Here is a 7309-nt window from a genome sequence, read left to right on the forward strand (position 1 = left end):
AATCAGGCACTTTTCATACTTTTCAGACCAAACAGAACATTTTACATTATTTACATGTACAAGCGCCACCTAGTGGCTTTGTGTAGTCTGATGTCAGAAGAAACGTCTGTAGGCCTAAACACACACACACACCCACACCCACCCACCCACACACACACACACACACACACACACACACACACACACACACACACACACTGAAATCTGATATAGATCTTAGCTCATAGGTGTTTCTCTGAGCTCCAAACAGGTGAATCTGACAGATAAGATAGCCCAGAAACTCTGGATTTTAGAAAGGGCACACCGGATGTTCAGTGTTTAGCCTGGCCTTTTTGGATAGCTCTTTGGTCTTCCAGGAGCAGGTGTATTTACACTGAGATCACATGACACTTTCACTAAACTCCATTTAGCTAATTATGGGACCTCTGATGTCAACTGGTTGCACCAGAAACAATTTAGGGTTTTCATAGCAACAGGGGTGAATACTTATGCAATATTGACTTCAGTATTATGGGCTATTTTGTGAATATACATGATGTATAATCCCAGTTAAATCCATTTCATTTCCAGGTTGTCACACTACAAAATGTGGAAAAGTTTAAGGGGGATGCATGCCGATGTATACATAGGGTAATCACAGGAGTTTTGAGTACCCGTGATATCTCTGCTTTTTTTTTTTTTTTTTTTGGAGTGTTATTCCTGTTAGTTCTGATCTGAGGCTAGTTTAAACACCAGAAATAGCACATGACTGAATCAGTATAAAATGGGTCATTTTGCCATCCACATACATTCACATGGATGACACAATAAAAGAAACCTCCGAATCGGATCTGCTGTCTGTCGACCTGACATGACCACTCCCAGTAGCAGCACACACAAGCTGTAAATTTCTCTTCCTCTTGGGCATGATAGGAAGTGCTGCATGTCCAAACACCAGCCATCAAATGATTTAAAATGGTTCCTACCCTCAAGCAAAATGCATCATAAACAGATAAAAAGACTGTCATTCATTCTCATGACACTTATAAACTCAGCTCAGCTTCTGACACTTCTAAATCTGTTCAAATATTCTGTAACATTCTTACAGATATTGTGTCTTATTTATTTTTGTTTTACACCCATCTTTCTATTAGCTGTATGATTCTATTGACAAAAGGGCTTCCTTTTTATATATGGTATATCTTGCAAATAATCAAAAGAACTCTCATTAAGTGCGACACTTCTTGGTGACATGAAGACACTAATTCAAATAATGCATTCTTTCATTTCTGAAAGCATGATCTAAAATCTAACATGCTATCAGCATTCAGTTCTAAAAGTGTCCCAATTCAAGTCTCCTTTTTGTGCAAATGATTAAACACAACAAACCAGATTTGCTCATAAAGGGTAAAGAGATTCTTCCCCTCATTAACATGGGAGTGTATTGGATGCTTGGGTCTTGTGTTTACGACACTCATTCGTTCATCTATAGTGACTGCTTTATTTGTTTTCAGTTTCGACCTTGACTCGGTTTCACTTTCATTCGGACTCGAGCTTGACTTGGCCTTAACCCTCTTAAGACTCTTGATTTGATCTCGGCTCGTCCTGGTCTTGGACTTCACAATGGTGGTCTTGAGTACAGCCCTACTAATGTGTTTATATTTTAGGAAAGTGAACCAACTAAGTTCACAAGAAAATATTAGGTACCTGCAGATAACTGCAGGAATGTAAAGGATTGGTCAAGCATGTTCGCAAGAGTGAGTGGGAGTGGGATTAAAAACCGGTGCTACACATACCTCTATACGGTAGTGTGTGACTACACTATATTACCAAATGTATGTGGACACCTGACCATCAAACCCATATTTGGGCACTCCCCAAACTGAATGCCAAAATGTTGGAAGCACACAATTGTATATCATGTCTTTGTAATCTGCAGCATTACAATTTTCCTTCATTGAAATTAAAAGGCCAAAATCTGCTCCAGCATGACAATGCCCCTGTGCACAAAGCAAGGTCCATGAAGACATGGTTTACCAAGATTGGTATGGAAGAACTCAGGTGGCCTTCACAGAGCCCTGACCTCAACCACACTGAACACCTTTGGGATGAATTGGAATGCCGACTGTGCCCCAGGAATTCCCACCCATTCCTCACTAATGCTCTTATGGCTGAATGAGCAAATCCTCATGGCCAAAATCTAGTGGAAAGCCTTCCCAGAAGAGTGGAGTTATTATAACAGCAAAGAGGGACCAAATCAGAAATGGGATGTTCAACAAGCACATATGGGTGTGATGGTCAGATGTCCACAGACTTGTGGCTATATACTATATATCAGGAGCTGCAGCATTGTTGGGGTTTTTAAACACTGTGTGCATTTGCTGGACACGTTATTAGACCCATCCAGCTTGTTGGTCCACTCAATATTTTTCTTGCACAGTTTGATCATCCCCAACCCTTCATCGGTGATCAGTTTCTGATGACAGGTCACTGCTGGCTGAAGATTTTTGGTAGGTGGACTGTTTATCTACCCAGCAGTTTAAAAAGCCCAGCAATGGTGCTGTACCTGATACACTCATAGCAGAACCAGACACACATACACTACCATGTAAGTGTCATTCACTGCTCTTCTGAGAATGAGGAACCACCCAAATAATATCTGGTCAGTGGTAACATTTACCATTAACTGGAGGAGTAGAGGTGGGGTGATAAATGTCATATCAACAGATAGGCTAACAGTAATTTTATATGTATAATGTGCACTTACATACACTATATGATGGGTGAACCTAATAACCTGATATAATCTGTATTGACCAAAATCATCTCCAAGAGGTTACTGACATGGGATCAAGTGATTATGTGGTGTGGCAATCCTTTTCAGATAATGTTAAGCTGAGATTATAGACTTTTGCTTTTACCCAGTGACAAATAAAAAACATTGCAAAATTGAATTCATCTTTTAAAAAATTGCCTTATAAGTGAGAGCATGTGCAAGTGATAAAGAAAATTCTCCAGAGGAATATTGATTTTTTTTAAAATGATGTTAGCTCATCTAAACATTCCAGCAAAAAGCTGGTATCAAGCAATAACCTCTTTGCCTGTAATTGCCAACAGGAACAGTAGCCTGTTCCCAGCGAGCTAAATATAGTCATTGGGCCACTCTGTGTCATAATACACGTGATACGGGTGGGGGGATATATTGTACCTGACCTGACCTAACAGAGAATGTCTAAAAGTCAAATCTATTACTACGCTGATAAGTTATGGAACAGTACTCCACATTGCTCAGTTTAAGCAATAACCTTTCATTTGATCTTTTTAAGACTAAGAAGAGCAGGATGTTAGAGAAATAGAGAGAGAGAGAGTGAGGGAGAGGGAAGAAGAGGAAGAGGTGGAGTAAGTTGGATGAAAAGACAGGCTTGAGGACGTAAGCTGAGATGCTGTTGGTCAATACACCGAGACGTCTGGCTATATTTGGCGGCTCCCCTGAGGTCTGCCTAGTGCAGAGTTTGGCCTTTTTCCCTCCTTTCCCCAGTTTCTGTCACAAGAACTAGAAAATAATGTCAGCCCACACATGGGGAAGAGTGTGTATTCAGACATCAACACCTCGGCACACATGCCAGCCCTGCCATCTTCTTGTCACACTCTTATTTTTGCTCTCTGTTTACTGTTTTCTCCTCTCATTTCCACTCGGTTCCTTTTAGCTATCTGTTTGATGTGCTTGTCCGGCCTTTTGGCATGTGAAGCACCGTGGAGAGGGAACATATGCTGCTGCTCTCTCTCTTTGCCATCGTGAAATGTGTGGCTTCCTCTGCCTCGTGTCCACCTGTTCCCGCAAGGCTTGCACTAACACTAGTGCTAATCTGCTAAGAGTCACCAGCAGCTACTGCTGACGTGCTAACGGCTGTAATCAACGCTGATGACTGACAACATCTACTGTAGCACTCTCTGGAGACAGATATGCCCGTCCTGAGAGACTGAATAAAGGCTAACTGGACCAGAGCAAAGAATGAGTTTCCCACAAACATCAGTTATTTTGGCTGAAATTTGCATTACAGCACAGATCAATAGAAAATACAGTGTGATATTATTAGAAGCTGAGAACATGAACTTGGATGTACTAATCAGCCAACCAGGCTACTGGATTTGTTGCACAACTGAGCTGCAATCATTCCTCTCATTTAACAGAAGATTAAACATGTAACAATTTCAGGTTTTACTTACTGAGTCTAATTGCGCTTATGGAAAACTCCCCTAGGATTCCTACTGGAATCCACTGCTTATCAATGGGAGCTCAGCGGCCACCATAAGAACTTCCTTCAAGATTTGAATGAAGATCACAGTCAATAATGTTTGACCTACACTCCTGGGCAAAAAAAAAAAAAAAAAAAAAAATGCAAAATGGTCCAAAATGGTTATCTAATGGTTCTATAATGCAGGTTATGTCTAGAAGATGTGTAAAAAACCGTTGCTGTCTCATAAAAACATCAAAGACAGAATGAAGTTTTTGGCAGAATATGAAAGTTTGATTCAGAGCGGTTCAGCAGAGTTGGGCGGAGTGATGACTCACGATTTGAGTTGCATGGTGATTTTCCAGAGAGGTGTCTTCTCTGTGAATGCATCTCTATCACAATAGTGAATGCATCTCTATCACAGTTAAGCATGGAGGAAGAGGTGTCATAGTGTGGGGAGCCTTTTCAGCTGCTGGTACTGGTGAGCTGCTTCACTGTGAAAAGTCAGTTAACGTTTTGGAATACAGGAGAATATTGCAGAAGACCACCAAAAAGTGGCTTGAGCACAAGTCCATCAGGGTCATGTTTTGGCCTGGTCAAAATCCAGATTTGAACCCTATAGAGAATATTTGGTCTCATATTAAACACAAACTAACTGGGAAACATTTTAACTACTCATCAACTGCTTGAAGCCATCAACACTGAATGGAAGAACATTGACTCTTCTTTCTGTAAGAAGCTGTCCACAGTTTTACCCACAAGGCTTAAACATTTAAAGAAATCAAAGGGAAAAGCTATCCCATGCTAAGTTACTTTATCTATTTGTTTAATTCTTGCTAAGTTCCTGACCAATGATTTGTTGTTAAGACCATTAAAAGCTTAATATTTTGCCCAGGAGTGTATTATAAGAACCCTATAGAAATCAGATTATATTGCAAAAGGTAACACATGTTCATATTTATAAATCTTCATAATGCATTAATTTCATAAATAACAGATTCCTTATGGATTAAACTGTGTATGAAATTATGTTATTTTATGGACCCTTATTACATAGGTCCTGTTAAAGTCCTCTATTCCAAAACATTGCCATGGAAAGGAAATAATCATTTCCTGATTAGTTGTTAATTTTGTTAATTGAAATGTTAAAAAGTCATTTTTTAAACACAGTATTAAAGGTAAAAATCCACCCTGAACTGACTAGCATATCAATATTTATAAATCCATACGTGACCATTCATTGTGCAAAAGCTTTTGAGTTAACTTGCTTTTGAGTCCAAAGCTTTAGCCTTCATGCTAAAACAATCGTCAATGACAACATGTTTGTCTACTAGTAGTTTGCTAACTAGATGAGTCGAGTTTCTGCCATAGCTCAGCAGAAATTCGTCATATAGCTGCAATGCATTCTGGAACTTTGAGTCCAACATTTGCTGTCTCCACTAATTAATAATAATTAATTACTGCTAACTTCTCACAGGAATAACGAAATTCATCGCCAACCAAACAAATTAGCACCAAAATCACTAAACACCTTGCAGATATTTCAATAAAGACATATTTAATGTGTGTAAAGGTGGATTTCTCCTTTGATGGGTCCCTGGAGGACTAGTGGTTAGGCCTCGGCACACTCACCACCGCGGCCTGGGATCGATTCCTGGCCAGGGAACTGACCCCAGCCACTGGGGTTGCACACGACAGTGCACTCCGAGTGCTGGTCCCAAGCCTGGATAAAACTGGAGAGGGCATCAGGAAGGGCATCTGATGTAAAAAAAAAAAAAAAAAAAAAAAAAAAAAACTGCGCCAAATCAAATATGCAGACCAATGATCCGCTGTGGCGACCCCTAACTTGAGATGAAGAAGAACAACAACAACAAGGGTGGATTTTTCCTTTAAATAACTCCACACGTGTCTTCCAGCACATAATTACCTCCTACATTCCAGCCTTGTCTGTTTCTCTCATTGATCCTGCCCTTTATTGATTTCCACAAATCCTGCTGATGAAGAATGAAAATGAGTACAATAGATATTTATCACTGTGGTCACTGATGAGGTCATTGAGAACATCTGTCCAGAACTTGGCACACATACATCATGACTTTTCATTGCAGACAAAAAAGAACCACAAAATCACAGGAGCGTATATCTGATTCATAAACCAGACGAACGCCAGGTGGAGAGTAATCATTGCATGGGAGAGGCACGGTCGTTTTTATTTTTCTGTACCTGGACGATCATTAAACTCTTGGCCACATAAGAAGTCCAGGAGAAGGAGATCTACTTAATTTCCTTCTGCTTTCAGAGTAATATTGCAGAAAATTATTTTTCATAAGTACCATTTTCAAGTGTGAGAATATGTGTGAGGTGAAGGCTATTTATGTGAGCATGTGTCATTGTGTGAAGAAGAGAAAATGGGTTCGTGAGCGATTGTTCATGCTTGTGTGTGCGTGTGCGTGTGTGTGTGTGTGTAGTGTGGGAAGCAGAGGGTTGAAATCATTTGCAGGCCCCTCAGGTTTTTAATACATCTACCCTGTGATGGGAGGACGGAGCAAAGTGAAGCCCTTAGTGCTGCGTTACTGCACAGAAGCTCAGCACCACATGCATTTCATTAGTACCATTTTCTGACGTTATTCTACATAATGAACTCTTTTCTTTCTTATATGAGGTGAGACGTGGCGAATATGTTAAATATCCTTTGTCTCTGGTGTATTTACTGATATAGAAAACGGCATCCGTACTCCTTATTATAGCACCAAGCTTAATAAAGTGATTAAGCTTCCTTCGAAAACTGCATCACCTGCACATCCGTAACACATCCTTAAAGAAGTCAGACCTGCAAAACAGCTAAATGGAAAGGCTGTCACGAGTTCTCGACACCCATTTGTACTGACATCATACCACTTTCACACCTGAAGAGTCAAAACCCAGCACACAGATATTCAAATATTCAGCTCACAAAAACGAGAGAAGGGAACAGAAAACAGATAAGAGTTCAATTAACCTGCCCAGTGACAGTCCTCTCAACAGTTTATTTTCAAATGCTTCTCTGAGGTGTGTTTTTGTGGAGAACCAAGAAAGGTCTGAAAGGATTTAAGCTC

The sequence above is a fragment of the Pangasianodon hypophthalmus genome, chromosome 13 (assembly GCF_027358585.1).
Source record: "Pangasianodon hypophthalmus isolate fPanHyp1 chromosome 13, fPanHyp1.pri, whole genome shotgun sequence".
NCBI lineage: Eukaryota > Metazoa > Chordata > Actinopteri > Siluriformes > Pangasiidae > Pangasianodon > Pangasianodon hypophthalmus.